Source organism: Hydra vulgaris, chromosome 04, assembly GCF_038396675.1.
Source record: "Hydra vulgaris chromosome 04, alternate assembly HydraT2T_AEP".
Lineage (NCBI taxonomy): Eukaryota > Metazoa > Cnidaria > Hydrozoa > Anthoathecata > Hydridae > Hydra > Hydra vulgaris.
This window is the reverse complement of record NC_088923.1, coordinates 49,565,658-49,581,476: the sequence shown is the minus strand read 5'-3', so window position 1 is coordinate 49,581,476 and position 15,819 is coordinate 49,565,658.

Genomic DNA, 15,819 nt, shown 5'->3' with positions numbered 1-15,819 from the left:
TTTGGAGCTCTTTTTTTTGTTTGAGTAGCTTTTCAATTTACTATGTAAATTTTCTCTGAGATGAAATAATAACAAAGCACCCCCTCCTTTATTTAATTACATGAACGTCCGCCACTTCTTTCATATTTTAAATACTGCGTTTTTTATTCTTGGCTTATAAATTTATTTTATCGCTCTAACATTTTTCAACTTAAATTAGCTAAATTAAACACAAACAGAGTTTGTATTACTTAGCAGTGGATCAAGAAGAATCTCGTATTTCACATAACAGTTCTTTAAAATACTTGAATATTAAACTGTGTAGCTAATTTAAAAAAACAACCGCAGATTCATCATTAGTATGGAAATATTATGGTCAAATATTGACACAAAGATGTAAAGTTATCGACAATGAACATTATTACTGCAGCCAATGTTTTTTGATAGAAAAACAAAAAGTCGAGTCCTCAGGTGCAGAACATTTATCGAAAATTCACAAGGTTAGAATTTCTACATCAAACAAAAATTTGAAAGTCATCTATTTCTTGTTCATAAAATATTAACAGACAAACCGGCCGTTGAAATGAAAAATTATCAACTTTTACGTAAATGGTGCAGTAGCTCTATAGCTTGTTCATCAAAATATGATTTAAGTTGTGATCTTGTTCTTTGGTTTTCTACAGATCTACTGCCATTTTCTCATGTTGATAATGAAGGATTTAAAAAGTTTTTTTTGAAAAAAAACATTGGGTTAAAACTTCCCACAGGTTCTGCCGTGAATCAAGTTGCATTACCTGATATGTATAAATCTTTAAGGTGATCTGTATTGGAAAGTTTAAAAAGTATTGATACAGCAACAATTTTATTTGATGGTTGGACTGACAAGTACAAAAAAGTTAATTATATTGGTCTGAAGTGTTCTATTATTAATGAAAACTGGCATAAAATATTTTTTATTCTGGCTTGTTTGCATTTAAAAAGTCATACAAGTGAAAACTGTCGTATTTTTATCGAAGACATTGTTCAAGAATTTTTAAGAGGCATTGTAGAGATATGAGGCTACATACTGTGCACGATGGTGCAGCGAATATGATGAAAACCTCTAGACTTTTATGTTCAAAGGATCCACAACATTGTCTGGCTCATATCTTGCATTTAATATTGACATGTGATGGCATAAACAATTGTACTGAAACAAAATGTTTGTTAGAATAATGCAGACGAATTGTAATCTGCCTGAACTTCAAGTCAACTTTACTTTTAGAGGAATCACAACGTGAAGCAGACATAAAATTATACAATAATCTTCGAATTCTTGCTAAAGTGAAAGACATTGATGATTTAGAGCAGCAATTTCCCATTCAAATTTATGATGAAGCAAACAATTTAGATATTGCTTGTAAAGAAAAAATTGATGATAATTTCATAAAAAGACAGCATAGAAGTCTGCAGAAATGAAGAAAAGTGTTACTTCTGCAGAAAAAAATTATCAAATTGATTCTGAAGTAGAGCAATTTATCTCTCATACACCTGCGACAGATGAAGAACTGGATTGCTTATTGTTTTGCCGAAATCATCATGCAAAGTATCTACAATAAACAGTGCTTGCAAAAGATTATTTTAGTATACCAACCTCGAGTGTATCAGTGAAGCCCATTATTTATTAACTGGATTGATTTTGAACTCAAAAAGAAACAATTTAAGTTCGTCCAACATGAACATGGCTCTCTTTATTGACAATATCAGTCTAATTTGATTTTTAATTTTAATTGAAAAATAAAAGTTGTCTTAATTTAAACTTAAATTTGTTTTCTTTTTGTCGAAAATAATACTAATTATTATTTAGAGCAATTTGCGCAGCCAGAAGCCAGCAACCTTATTGGTCAGCCAGTATCAGCTAGTTGGTCAAGTAGCTAAGCTTTTAGCCATCTGAAATAAATGTCAGCCAGCAAGATACATGTTCTAAGCATGGCTTTAAACTCTATCCTCAAGTCAAAATATCTACAGGTATTTACGTTAATGAAGACTTTGCTTAGGAAACTATTCAAGTTCGAAAAGAATTATGGGAAGAAGTTATAAAGTTGCGAAAAGAAGATAAGTATGGCGTTTTAAAATTTGACACAATTTTTTGTAGGTAACATAAAAAGTAATTTTTAAGTTAAGAATTTCAAAAAAATAACAAAAATTTTAATTTTAAGCTAATTAAAATGTCGGAAATAACTGATATTTTGATTCAATTAACCTTGAACTTTTCAGAAACTAATTATTTCTCATCGGATGAAAACATAGACCCAGACTTAAATTACTATCATGATTTACTATATTGATTCATCGAATCACTATCGAATGAGAAAAGGTTTTTGTGTAAGAAAATGACAAAAATTATGATCAGATAAGAATCCTCCACATTAATAAGCCTAAGTCATAACCTCCACATTAATAAGCCTAAGTCATAACCTCCACATTAACAAGCCTAAGTCATAGTTCTGAAAAATTTTTCAGTCTAGTTGAAGAAACTAAAAACCTTTTTAATACAATTTGTTTAACTGAAAGTTGGACTAATTTGAAAAATTTTGATAACGCAAGTTTACATCTTCCTCATTTTGAATTATTCACTTTAAAGAAGCATAATAATTAACGCGGTGGTGGAGTCCTTTTCTTTGTAATTGAAAATGTCGCGCATTGCCTTCAGAACGATTTAAAGAAATTTTAACTTTTGAAATTTTAAACAATTATACAAGAAATATTTTATTAAGCTGTTGTTATGGACCACCTGACGGGGTAAGTGAAAACTTGAGCATTTTTTTATCAACAAAATCTTCTTAAGAAAGGAATAAAAGAAAAAAAAGTATTTTCTTATCGGAGATTTTATTATGAACTGTTTTCACTATAACAACGACTTCAAAATTAAAAAATTTGACTTTTGAAGCAGGTACCTGCTTCAAAACTGTTCTAAATTAGCGTGGTCAAAAACACGTTTATTAACTTTTTTGTGCTGAATTTTTATTTTAGAGCATGATCGAATTGCTAAGAAAATTAGAAAATGGTCAGATATATCTGTTTGTGAAATTTCTTTTTGAATATCATTGTTAATGATATTTGTTGTGATGATGTTATTTAGTAGAGTCGCTGAGTTTACTGTCACTCTAGTAAGGCGATTGATCAAGGATACAGCACGTGCTGTACCCTTGATCAATCGCCTTACTAGCGTGATTATATATTACAGATATATCTGACCATTTTCTAATTTTCTTAGCAATTCGATCATGCTCTAAAATAAAAATTCAGCACAAAAAAATTAATAAACGTGTATTTGACGACGCTAATTTAGAACAGTTTAAAGAACAATTAATGTTATTGCATTGGAAGCAAATAGACTTTAGCAGCAATGGAAACATTATTTACGAAAATTTTTTTTAAACATTCCATTTATGACGCACACTTTTTCGATTTGTGAAAAGACTTTAAGCCCAAAAAACTTAAATTCACCGTGGATTTCTAAAGGTTTTTAAAAATCATCCAAAGTAAAACAAAAATTATACATATAATATTTTAAAAAAATCAACCACGCGTGAAAAAGCATACCAAGACTGCAAATATTTGTTTGAAAAAGTTATAAAAATTATTACTCAAAACATCTTGATAAAGCTAAAAATAACTACCAACGCACTTGAGAAATAATAAAAGAAAATAAAAACAAAAACCATTCTCAAACTCCTTACCCCAGAAGATTAAAGTTGATAACTGAAGCATATATGAGCTTCAGTTAACGTCTGTTCACAAAAAATCCGGAATGAAAAATTGTTCTTAATTGAATACAAAATTAATCGATTTTTGACAAAAATTTTAACTAAAATGAGTGACTGGACATTGTTAACTATTTTATAACCGAAAGTGGTCCTAAATCAGCGGCTTTTCGAACTTTAGTTTTGACTGAATCCATTAGGTTGAAAAAGTAGTCTGGATCAAACTTTTTCAACTCTAATCGAATTCTATTCTTAAGGTGGTCAAGATTTTTCGCAGTAAATCCATTTCCATAAACTTTTGCTTTTAAATGTGCCCAAAAATTTTCAATTGGCCTTAACTGCAGTACATTTGGGGGGTTATCTTTAGCGTCGACAAAGTTAATACCTAAAGTGTTGTAAGTTTCTAATGTGTATTTTGCATAATGACATCTCGCTCCGTCAGGCCAAAATAAAATTTTCATGTTTTGATGCTTGGAATTTATAAATGGAAGAAGTCTTTTTGTAATACATTCTTTAGAATAAGTTTTTGCATCCAGTGCACAGTTTTTTACAGCAAAATAAGGCGATGAATGACCAAAACGACTGATTGCAATCCAAACGAGAACTTTCTCGTCAAACTTTTTTTTGAAGTTGAATTTAATGTTAGGATCAGTTTGAGAACTATCCTTTGTATAGTAGCCAGAGTTTTGTGAACAATTTGCACCATTTACACAGAAATAAGATTCATCGTCCATGATGATTTCAAACTCATTTGATGGCTTGAAAAAAGTTTTTGAAAGTTTTAATAAGTTTTTCTTTTGTTTAATTTCTTGCTTTTCTGTTGTTTTTGGTGCATTTTTTCTTTTGGTATACTTTAGTCCATGCATACTTAATAATCTATTTACGTATGAAATGCTTATCTTATATTTTAGTGCCAATTTTCTTTGCGAAATCCCGATTCTCTCTTCTGCTCTTGCAATCATGGACTCTCTCTTTTCTGGTGTAATTTTAAAAGGTTTTCTGCCGCAACCGATTTTTCTATTCATTGGCAAATTATTTTCAGACCTTTTAATTATGTCATAAATTGTAGATTTAGCGTTTCCCATTTTCTCAAAATGATCCACTGTAAATTTTATTTCCACTGTTTATGTTTTGTTTATAAAAATTTCCAATCACATTTCTAATATCGTTCTCTTTTAGATGCTCCATGTTTATTTGAATTAATTATTTAAACTCAATTTTGCCACAAAATGAAACTGTTGTTGTTGACCGATTAAATTTAAAAATTTCAAATCGAAAATTCGAAATTTAGAACAATTTGTGTACATTTGAAATCAGTCCGGATTTTTTGTGAACAGACGTTATCAACTTTAATCTTCTGGGAAATAGATGACTTTGAAATTATTGTTTGTTGTAGAAATTCTAACCTTGTGAATTTTTGATAAATGTCTTGCACCTGAAGACTCGTTAATTGGATTTATCCTAATAAGTTATTTTCTGATTTATCCTTTGAAGAGTTTAAAGAAGCCTATAAATCTCTTTAAAAAAAATCTCTTTAAAATCTCTTTAAAAAATCTCTTTAAAATCTCTTTAAAAAAAAACAACGCAGTAGGATGAAACGCTGATGAAATTAATGGAAACATAAATATAGAGTGTTATGAAAAGTTAAAAGTTATTCTATTTAAAGTTTTTAAAGCAACTATTGATCAAGGAATTTTTCCTGATCAATTAAAAATTGCCAAAATTATTCCAATTTTTAAAGAAGATGGTAGAACTAATATTAGTAATTACCCCCCCCCCCCCTATTTCCGTCCCTTCTATCTTCTTAAAAATTTCAGAAAAAATTATGTACAATAGAATGTTTAACTATTTCAATATTAATAATCTATTATACAAAAATCAATTTGGTTATTAAAAAAAAATCAACTGGACATGCAATTATTCAGTTTGTACGCAAAATCTCCAATTCTTTTAAAAATTCTCAATTTAAATTTATATTCTAGATCATGCTTTTGAGTCAATAAGACGTATTTATTTAAGCGCAAGTTTCGGTGATTTTTTTTTTCGCAATCTTTTTAATGTAATCTTTTTTTCCGTTTATTCCATTTATTTTATTATCTACTTAAACTTTCATATGCAATTCGCTTCATCTTATAAGTTTATTTACTATTCTTTACTTTTCTACTTTATTTCATTATAATACATATATTATTTTATCTACATCCGATTCGGCGTGTCTTTATTTATTCAAATATAGTTTTTTTTTTTGTTTTTGTTTTAATTATATACACATATTTATATATTATTATATACAACTTTATAAATTATTGTAAAAAAATATATTTATAAGCAAATATTTATGCTTCAGCTTGCTTATATTTTTATAGAGTATTGACAAGTTTTAAAGTCTTTTCAAACGAGTTAGTTTTAATATTTTCTTTTCTAGTAGTTTTTTAACTTACCATCAATAGTTGCGTTGCACCTGATTTTTTATCTGCTTGTTTATTCATAATTTTGAACATTTTCAGATCTTTATATATCTTATTCTTTCTCTTTTGCGCTTTTGACAATTTAAAAAATACTTAATATATTAATCATTATTAATCTGTGATTATATATATTTTCGGAAAATTAATTATTATATTATTTTTTTTTTTTTCCGAAAAGATTTATTATTGCTATTATAAATAAATTGTTATAACACAGAAAAAATAATATTATTACGTAAAAAAAAAAAAAAAGATATATTTATACGCCCTGACCGCATTATTTTTATTTTTAAAGATATATTTATACGCCCTGACCGCACAGCAGCAGAACAAAGTGAGTTCAATAAATTAAACTCAGAAAGAAAAGCAGCTAATTCTGACCTTGACAAGCTTAGAAAACTTGACAAGCCCTTTAGATTTGTCATCCGCAGAGATAAATTGCGATGCATTGATGTCTCACAGGAAGTTGAAATCAATGGACGTAAAAAGTATCCTTTCATCAATAGAGAGATGCACAAGCAGCCAGAATTGCAAAAACACAATGAATCAAAATGTTTAGCTGTAAATATTTATTTAAATGCATTAAATACAAAAATAAAATCTGCTAAATCTAACCCTAAAAATATATTTTAAAAATATTTTTATACTTACGCAAGTTCTCTTAATGCAGATAAAAAGAACGAATTATCTGCACTCTGTGACATAAACATGTATGATTTAATCTTTATTTCTGAGATATGGTTTACTGAAATATCTGCTTCTCAATTGAGCAACTACTCACCAGTAAAGAAAAATCGAATTGGTCACGGTGGAGATGTTGCTATCTACATCAAGCGTGATCTGGTTGGGAATGAGGTATCTGATCGTCATTTAAGAGAGATCTTAAACAACAGTAACTCCGAGCAAATATGGCGTTAAATTAAAATCGGTAACGAAATTTTTCTTATTGGTTGTGTCTGTAGACCACCTTTATTGCATATAAATGATATAAATAAAACAATTATATTGGCTAAGCAAGCTGTTGATAGAAAAGCGTATAGTTGTATGTTACTAGCAGGTGACTTCAACTTTCCGGATATCAAATGACACGATGATGACAGGATTGAATTACTAAGTGATCGAAATAGTGCGGCAAGTGTTCTTCTTAATACTTTAGCTAATCATAACCTAGAACAATTAGTTGATTTCTCAACATTCGAAGCATCTATTGGTAAAGCAAAAAACATTTTGGATTTAAATATTACAGACTTATCAACAAGAGTAATCAACTTATCTAGCTCTCTGCCGTTAGGTAATTCGTCACAAGGTCATCGCATACTGAGTTGGGATTATGTCGTCCTTTCTAAAAATGAGACTAATTTCTCAAACAAAAAATATGACTTTAATAAAGCTGACTACATAAATTTCGGTAAAAAGATTATGGAATCTAACTGGAAGCAATTATTTGAAAATAAAAACACTAATGAGTGCTATTAACTTTTCTGCAATAAATATGATAAACTCAGCAAGCAATTTAATCCGTTAAAAATAATCCATACCACTCATAATGCGCCGTGGATGAATAAGGAGGTATTAGCTATGATAAAGCAAAAGAAAACAACTGGGCAATTACTTATTTGCGACTAAGCGATCAGCGACACTCATTCGTGAATATAGGAAACTAAAAGCCAAGTGCAGAAAACATGTAAACGTCGTGTTTGAGTATTTGAAGCACAACTAGCATCAGATAAAAGTAATCCTAAAAGGGTGCACGCTTATGCTTAGGCGCAACAGAATCTTCATGTATCTATTAGTGCTATATCTGATGCAAAAAGTTAAACGTTAACAGAGAGACTTCAAATCAGTTTTTGTTGATGATAGTAAAAGTAGTCAATTACCAATTTTTGAGAGAAGACATTATCAAGAAGGCTTGGGCAATATAATTATTAATTTTGAAGCAACGCTAGCTTATTTGAAAGGTTTGAACCCGAATAAATCTATTGGTGCTGATAACATTAGTTCAAAGGTACTTAAAGAATGTGCAGCTCGAATGACTTACCCTTTTACTTTACTTTACAATAAAGTACTGTCCGAAGGCTCAACACCTTCAGCATGCAAACAGGCACACGTCGCATTGTTGTTAAAAAAGGAAGTTAGCTTATTGCCGCTAATTATAGACCAGTGTCTATCACATCAGTTCCATGTAAAGTAATGGAAAAGTTTATCAGGATACAGATAACTAAATATCTTGAAAAAACGAGCTACATCTCACATAATCAACATGGATTTATGTCCAAAAAAGGATGCACGTCTAACTTATTGGAGAGTGTCGACTACATCATGAAAGCGTTAAGTAAAAAAATTTTGTCGATAATGCATTTTTAAACTTCGTGAAAGCGTTTGATAAAGTTTCTCACCGTAGACTACTTCATAAATTGAAAGCATATGGAATTAATGGCAATGTTCTAAAATGGATTGATTCATTTTTGATTAGGAGAACACAGCGAACTGTTTTAGGTGAACACTCTAGCGACTGAACCGATGTTCTAAGCGGAGTTCCTCAAGGGTCAGTACTTGGTCCAATATTATTTATCATTTATATAAACAACTTAAATGATAAGTTAAAATCAGTTCATAAAATCTATGCCGACGACACTAAACTGTTACAAGAAATAAGACCTGAGTATCACGATGCTGATTACTTGATCCCCCAAAACGATTTAAACATTGTCACAGTATGGTCAAAGGAATGGCTAATGGAGTTAAATGTTCCAAAATGTAAAGTTATGCACCTTGGTTATGAAATAGTAATCATGAATATGTAATGAATGATGGAAATACAGACCTGGGTATCTTTATATCTAATGATCTAAAATGGAATCAGCACATACAGGTTGCAACACGTAATGCGAATATGATACTTGGTCAATTAAAAAAAAAAACATTTAGATCAAGAGATATGAAGCTTTGAAGTAAATTATACACTATGTATGTTAGGCCGCATCTGGAATTTGCTGTTCCGGTATGATGTCCTTACTTAAAAGGTGACATCAAAGAAATTGAAAAATTCAGTACAAAGCAACAAAAGTACCTCATGATTTAATAGAATTACCTTATGTTCAAAAGGTGTCGGCGGCTCAATTTTATTACTTTGGAAACTCGTAGGAGACGTCTTAATCCAACAGTATAAGCTAGGAAACGATTTTGAGAGTGTCAATTGGCATAATCCACCAATTCGCAGATCATCTTCCAACGTCCTTATGCGTGAATTCACATATAATAATGCTCGTCACAATTTTTTTACAAATCGTATTGTCAATGATTGGAATAACTTGCCGTCAGCATGCGAAAAGGCTCAGTCAGTTAAGGCATTTAAGGATAGAATTGAAAAGTTTTTTTTTTCTACAGCTGCAAACAGTATATTTTTCACTAAAGATGAGCTGCACGTTTATTAATTCGTGCTTTAGCAGCTACAAATATTGACTTTTTAGATACTATTTGTCATAGATGAAAACTTTAATTAAATGAAAGCAATCTTTTTTCTCTTTTTCTCAATTTTGATATCAACTTACTTGCAATAAAATAACAAATGCTTTTTCTTTACTTAAAGTTTATATTTCACGAACCATAACTTTTTGTATAATTTGTTGGTTTTGTTTGTTTGTTTTTTAATTATTTGTCATGTTATCTAAGAGGACTTATTTAAATATATTGCTACTACTATTGATCTATCAAAAGCGTTTGATACTGTAGATCACGATATTTTGCTCCATAAACTTAAACATTACGGAATAAATAGCAGAGTTTTACAATGGTTTTAATGCTATCAAATCAAAAGTAATTTGTCTATTATAATGATATATATTAAAATAAAATTGTTAGAAATATCCTGTGTTGTTCCGCAAGGTTTATTCTAGGGCTACTTTAGTTTTTGACTTACGTAAATGACTTTTATAAAGCCTCGAATCTCTTAAGTATCATGTTTACAGATGATACCAACTTATTTCTCTCTAATAATAATATTTACCAACTCTTTTCGAATATGAATGATGAACTGCAAAAAGTATTAAATTGGTTCAAATTTACGAACTAACCCTAAACATAAGCAAAACAATATGGATTCACTTTCATCCCCTCTCCAAAAACGTTCCTTCGAAAACCCACAAACAGAGACGTATTTACGGGGGAGGAGGGGGCCGGGAGGGCTTTGGCCCCAGGCACTAAGTTTTGATAGGATGCGAGCCATCAAAATGGTAAAATCTTAAAAAGTCGTTAAATAGTTATTTTTTAACATCACGAAAAATTTTGTATTATCATGTCCAAATCATATATCGACTCATGGTCCGACTAAATATCTCCAAATTATTTGCTTTTCTACCTTCAAGAATACGGGCGTGTATCTTTTTTTAAACGTTAATATTAACTTTTTTCTGCCAACCATACAAATTATAAATTTGTATGGTTGGCAGAAAAAAGTATTATTTAAAAGGCGATAATAGTTCACTTGCAAATTATACATAACTTTGCGCAAATTGTTTATGTAAAAACGTTGATTTGGTAAAAAAAAGTCGCATTGCTCTGTTTGATCCTTTTTTAGAGGATACTATCTTTTTTAGAGGATCATACGTACCTTTTAATATATATGAGCAGTTCATAGAAATAGCGGCAGATAATTTTATACAACAAATAGTTCTATAAAATTTTCTACTATTACAATACAAAAAAACTAGATATTTTTCCACCAGTATTAATTCTACTTCTGATATTAGCCATGTGTACATTACCTGTATTCATTTTTCGGTATGCTCAAAGGAATGGCTGTTAGGTAGAAAGATTATTAGGATTTTTTACCAACTCTAGTCATAAATCTGAAGAATTATATTTGATGCTATATTTTTAGTTTTAGAATTGCATGGATTAGATATAAACAATAGCCGTGGTTATAACAATGCGTCTAACATGTCTGGTAGGTAAACAGGACTTCAAGCTCGCATTAAAGAAGTTAATTCTTTAGCTACATTTGCACCATGCTTGGCACATTCTTTAAATCTTGTTTGTGAATTTGCTGTGGACTGTATTAGAAATGAATTTTTTAGTTTGCTTCAAAATAAATATTTCAGTGCTTCTACATATAGATGGAAAATACTTCAGAACAATTTAATTAAAACAAGAAAAGACCTATCTGATACTAGGTGGTCAGCAAAATCTGATACTAGGTGGTCAGCAAAATCTGATACTAGGTGGTCAGCAAATACTGATAATAGGTGGTCAGCAAAATCTGATAATAGGTGGTCAGCAAAATCCGATACTAGGTGGTCAGCAAAATCCGATACTAGGCAGTCAGCAAAATCTGATACTAGGTGGTCAGCAAAATCTAATGCAAGTATTAGTTTAAACAAAAATTGGAGCAAAATAATTAATGCATCGTCTTTTATCAAAGATGATAAATCAGGAAAGTCAATCACAAGATCAGAACTTATGAACTAATCTTGAAACAGCTTTAATGGTCATATTATGGGGTGGTATACTAGAAAGACTCAATATAACTAGTAAACAATTGCAGTAAGTTAAGATTGATTTAGAAACAGTTGTAAGTTTATACAAATTGTTAATTCGATTAGATCTGAGTAGTATGTTTGATATCTATGAAGAGAGAGAAATCAATAAATCAGGACACAAAACGTATCGAAAAATACGCTAAAGAAAAAGAAAATGAGCTCTAGATAAAAAAAGAGAGACGAATAAGTAAATTTTAAAATTTGAGATAATATGTATTAATCTTTTAAGGATTAATACATACTATGCTATTATTGATAAAATACATTCTGAAATAGAAAGAAAAAAAATGTGCAATGATGAAGTCAATAAAAAATTTAACTTTTTCTTTCAAATAATAAAACTATCACCATCAAAAGTTTACAAAAAAGCAGTTTACTTCAAAATATATATAAAAATAATCTTTCGACTTCATTTGCTAACAAGTGTATACAATTCAAAAGTTTAACTGAAAACATAAGACCTAAAACTATAAAAGTTTGTAAAATGATCAGAACTGATAAACTTGAAGAACTATATAACTATCCTTAATGCTAAATCTACTAGTAAGCTACCCAACGTCAAATTGTTCAGCCAAGAGATCATTTTCAGCATTAAAGAAGGTCAAGTCTTATTTGAGGTTGGGAATAACTGGTGATCGTCTTAATAGGTTTGCAATTCTATCTATTAAATCTGTACTTACCATAGATATGAACTTTATTGACATTATGAATACTTTGCAAAAAAAAACTCACGTAGAAAATTATATCTACTTTTTTAATTTTAGGTGAGTTTTAATTAATAGATATGTTTGTATTGAAAATGTTATTTTTTTTAATAATCACCCCATATCAAATCATACAGTTATTTGTGAAAGAGGGTACTTAAAGGATAAGTGCCCCAGAGCGCCAAAAAAAAATACGTCTCTGCCCACAAATATGCCGTAAATTTTTATTGATCAAGTTGAAACAAAAAAATAAGGATATCACATGGAAACAACATATTAATTACATTAGCGCTAAAGTGACTAAAAGTATTGGAATCTTATAGAAGACCAGAATATATTTAAATAAAAAAAAATTTAATGCAACTTTATTACTCATATGTTCACAGTTATACAAATTATACAACTACTACCTGGGGTAGTACGGGCAAAAGTAAGCTAAAACATCTTTACCGCCGTCAGAAACACGCCGTGCGTTTAATCAATTTTGCAGATCGATTCTCACTGAAATATTTTTTATGGAAACGAGAATAGTCGATGTATACGAATTAAATGTGTTTAATGTTTTATGTTTCATTTATATGTGGAAAAACGATTTATGCCCTTTAGTTTTTAAAGATTTATTTATTTTGAAACCCAAAGACAAATACACCTTAAGAAATAATAATTTTGTAAATGAACCGCTTTGTAAAAAAAGATTTAATAAATTTTGTATTTCATATCGTTGTTCATATCTCTGGAATAGAATTATTTTGCCAAATTATGAATTGTTGATTACATTTCCAGTCTTCAAAAATAAATAAAAAATTTCATTCTCTCAATTGAAAATATTTTTGAACACTTTTGATACAATACAATATAAAATGAAATTTGATGATACAATGTGTATATTTATATATACACATTGTATCATAAAATTTCATTTTATATTGTATATATACATATATATATATATATATATATATATATATATATATATATATATATATATATATATATATATATATATATATATATATATATATATATATATAAATTATGTTAGTGTATTCAACAAACAGAGTGCTCAATGTTCTAAAAGAACAGAGCAATAATAAATTAAATTTTATATATATATATATATATATATATATATATATATATATATATATATATATATTAGGGATATGACTTTTTAATTTTTTTTCAAATAAAATGTTTCCTGTATCATAAATCGATGAACTTTTACCTAAAATCATGAAAAAAGGCCCAAATAGCTTTCTGCAACAAGAAAAGGTCACCCCTAAAATAAAAATTTGATTTACCATTTTTATACATTCATTTTTGACCGATGTTTTAATCTTAAGCTTAATTCTCAGCTTAATTCTATTTATTTCATTATTTTGTTATGAATTTATAAATATAACGCCACACGTTACCATGGCAACGAAACGGCCGTGTGCCGGCAAATACTTGGAATTGTTATGTGATGACGTCATTGTGTTACCACGGTGATATAGACGACTGTAACAGACTGTAGAAGATTATAGAACTTAGTAGAACATTCTGGAAGCTCTAAATAATTATATAAGCGAGCTGCTGTCAGAGCTCAGTGTTGATAATGTGAATAGTTCTATGAAGTACTCTGCGTGTAACTGAGCTAATAAGGAACTACTGTAGCGAACTAAAGACGCTGTAAGTGTACGAAGTATAAGTAGTTGTAGCATTATCGTTAGGATACGGACTGGATTATCGAACTGTTATCAACATTGACTGGATTATTGAACTATAATTGGATTACTATACAGTTAAAGTATTTTATTAATTAAACGACTTTATTAAACGGATATTTACGCTCAGCTATCCGTAAAGTCGTAACAATATTATATGATGTCTCACAAGAAAAGTCATACCACAGTAACAAAGAACAAGAAGACTTGGACTAAAAATTTGGTGAGATTTCAAGAGTCACACAGAAGAAGAGGAAGCGTGGCTGTAGAAGAACATTCACTCGATGAAAAATCCAGAATACCACTTCAATTGCAGATCGTAGGAAGATACCAGTTTCTCGGAGCATATGTTAAAGGAAGAAAAGAACGAATAGACCAAATTTCTAAGGAAATTACAAAATTGTGGGACAATAAACTGAATTTTCCACGTGTGTCTGATCAAGTGATAAGAGCAAAGCTTATGAAGGTGCTGAAGGTCTATGATGAATGTATCAAGCGTGGAAAATATGATGTTCTCAATGCATTATTTGACATCACGAAAGTGAATGGCCAGTGGTTATCCTCGGAAGATAAACGTCTATACCACCTACAAAAAGAAAGTAAAGGACAGGTGGGGTACTCAACAGGACAAGTGGCAAGTAAAGAAACCATTCACCCTTCCAAGAGAAGGAAAGTCCGGTCTGGAACAGCAATACCTTCCACATCACAAGTCCTGTCTACCACAGACAGTGGTACTGAATCTGAAAACTGCAAAAGTAAGAGTGAAGATGATGAAGACGACGACGGTGATAAAGACGATGATGAGGACACTCAGAAAAAAACTAGAAAGCACTACAAAAGTAAATTTGCTGTAAGTATGGTTACATCAAGTGGAGTTTCCACAAAGAAAGCTGCTAAAATATGCAATGTATTATCACAACAAGGTATTGATATTCCAACTCCAAGTCAATCAGCAATTTACAAGTCCATATTCAAAGAGGCAGGTAAATTAATAAAAGAAATGATACAACAACTTAAAATGGAACAGTGGTCCTTACACTTTGACGGCAAACGAATAGATGATAAGGAATATCAGGTAGTTGTACTTCAGAATGAAAGAACTGACGTGAAACTTGATGCACTGCGTTTAAAAGATGGCAAAGCTGAAACTGTTGCTGAAAAAATTGCCAAACTTATTGATGAATACAATTTGTGGAATTCAATTAAGATGATCATCACTGATACAACAAACGTCAATACTGGGAAGAGAAATGGAGTTGTTGTGAAGTTGCAACGTATGTTTAAATTAAAGGGTGTCACAATACCACAATTTATCGGTTGTCAGCATCACGTACTAGACAGGATTCTCCGTCTGGTGATGGACGAAGAACTTGGGGGTGATACCAAATCTCCAAACATTGAATACCCATTTGTGCCTGAACTGTTGAATAAGTATGATGAACTGAAGGATAAGTTTGTGAATGGAACTGTAGAAATTCTTGATAAATCAGGGTGGAGAGACGATATGAAGTTTTTGTACCATTTAACAAGAGTGTTTAGGTTCTATGAAAAACAAAGAAACTTCCCTCTGATTCACTTTCAGAACATTCCTAATATGAGCAATGCCAGATGGAACTCAAGAGCCATTCTCGCCATTCTGGCGTTCATTCTTATGCCTGAAGCGAGAAAGAATTTGGAGA